We start from the raw sequence: 2,500 nt of genomic DNA on the forward strand, positions 1-2,500 counted from the left end.
TGAGTCCAGCCACTTTTCCAAAACCAACATTTTCGTTTTTCACCAAAATCACCACCAAGTCACAAAATCAAGCCAAAAATCCAAAATCATGGAACTTGGCTATGCACCAACCATGTCAAGATCAATTCCTTTTCATCCCAAACTTCTCCCACATCACTTTGAAGGCATTTGTGAGGATTGAGTCCAGCCAGTTTTCCAAAACCATGATTTTCGTTTTTCACCAAAATCACCACCAAGCCACAAAATCAAGCCAAAACACCAAAATCATGAACTTGGCTATGCACCAACCATGTCAAGATCAATTCCTTTTGCTCCCAAACTTCTCCCACATCACTTTGGAGGCATTTGTGAGGATTGAGTCCAGCCACTTTTCCAAAACCATGATTTTCGTTTTTCACCAAAATCACCACCAAGCCACAAAATCAAGCCAAAACACCAAAATCATGAACTTGGCTATGCACCAACCATGTCAAGATCAATTCCTTTTGATCCCAAACTTCTCCCACATCACTTTGAAGGCATTTGTGAGGATTGAGTCCAGCCACTTTTCCAAAACCATGATTTTCGTTTTTCACCAAAATCACCACCAAGCCACAAAATCAAGCCAAAAATCCAAAATCATGAACTTGGCTATGCACCAACCATGTCAAGATCAATTCCTTTTGATTCCAAACTTCTCCCACATCACTTTGAAGGCATTTGTGAGGATTGAGTCCAGCCAGTTTTCCAAAACCATGATTTTCGTTTTTCACCAAAATCACCACCAAGCCACAAAATCAAGCCAAAACACCAAAATCATGAACTTGGCTATACACCAACCATGTCAAGATCAATTCCTTTTGATCCCAAACTTCTCCCACATCACTTTGAAGGCATTTGTGAGGATTGAGTCCAGCCACTTTTCCAAAACCAACATTTTCGTTTTTCACCAAAATCACCACCAAGTCACAAAATCATGAACTTGGCTATGCACCAACCATGTCAAGATCAATTCCTTTTGATCCCAAACTTCTCCCACATCACTTTGGAGGCATTTGTGAGGATTGAGTCCAGCCACTTTTCCAAAACCAACATTTTCGTTTTTCACCAAAATCACCACCAAGTCACAAAATCATGAACTTGGCTATGCACCAACCATGTCAAGATCAATTCCTTTTGATCCCAAACTTCTCCCACATCACTTTGGAGGCATTTGTGAGGATTGAGTCCAGCCAGTTTTCCAAAACCATGATTTTCGTTTTTCACCAAAATCACCACCAAGTCACAAAATCAAGCCAAAAATCCAAAATCATGGAACTTGGCTATGCACCAACCATGTCAAAATCAATTCCTTTTGATCCCAAACTTCTCCCACATCACTTTGAAGGCATTTGTGAGGATTGAGTCCAGCCAGTTTTCCAAAACCATGATTTTCGTTTTTCACCAAAATCACCACCAAGCCACAAAATCAAGCCAAAACACCAAAATCATGAACTTGGCATTGCACCAACCATGTCAAGATCAATTCCTTTTGATCCCAAACTTCTCCCACATCACTTTGGAGGCATTTGTGAGGATTGAGTCCAGCCAGTTTTCCAAAACCAACATTTTCGTTTTTCACCAAAATCACCACCAAGTCACAAAATCATGAACTTGGCATTGCACCAACCATGTCAAGATCAATTCCTTTTGATCCCAAACTTCTCCCACATCACTTTGGAGGCATTTGTGAGGATTGAGTCCAGCCAGTTTTCCAAAACCAACATTTTCGTTTTTCACCAAAATCACCACCAAGCCACAAAATCATGAACTTGGCTATGCACCAACCATGTCAAAATCAATTCCTTTTGATCCCAAACTTCTCCCACATCACTTTGAAGGCATTTGTGAGGATTGAGTCCAGCCAGTTTTCCAAAACCATGATTTTCGTTTTTCACCAAAATCACCACCAAGCCACAAAATCAAGCCAAAACACCAAAATCATGAACTTTGCTATGCACCAACCATGTCAAGATCAATTCCTTTTGATCCCAAACTTCTCCCACATCACTTTGAAGGCATTTGTGAGGATTGAGTCCAGCCAGTTTTCCAAAACCAACATTTTCGTTTTTCACCAAAATCACCACCAAGTCACAAAATCATGAACTTGGCATTGCACCAACCATGTCAAGATCAATTCCTTTTGATCCCAAACTTCTCCCACATCACTTTGGAGGCATTTGTGAGGATTGAGTCCAGCCAGTTTTCCAAAACCAACATTTTCGTTTTTCACCAAAATCACCACCAAGCCACAAAATCATGAACTTGGCTATGCACCAACCATGTCAAAATCAATTCCTTTTGATCCCAAACTTCTCCCACATCAGTTTGAAGGCATTTGTGAGGATTGAGTCCAGCCAGTTTTCCAAAACCATGATTTTCGTTTTTCACCAAAATCACCACCAAGCCACAAAATCAAGCCAAAAATCCAAAATCATGAACTTGGCTATGCACCAACCATGTCAAGATCAATTCCTTTTGC

The sequence above is a fragment of the Phaseolus vulgaris genome, chromosome 10 (genome assembly GCF_051622355.1).
Source record: "Phaseolus vulgaris cultivar YP4 chromosome 10, ASM5162235v1, whole genome shotgun sequence".
In the NCBI taxonomy this organism is placed as follows: Eukaryota; Viridiplantae; Streptophyta; class Magnoliopsida; order Fabales; family Fabaceae; genus Phaseolus; species Phaseolus vulgaris.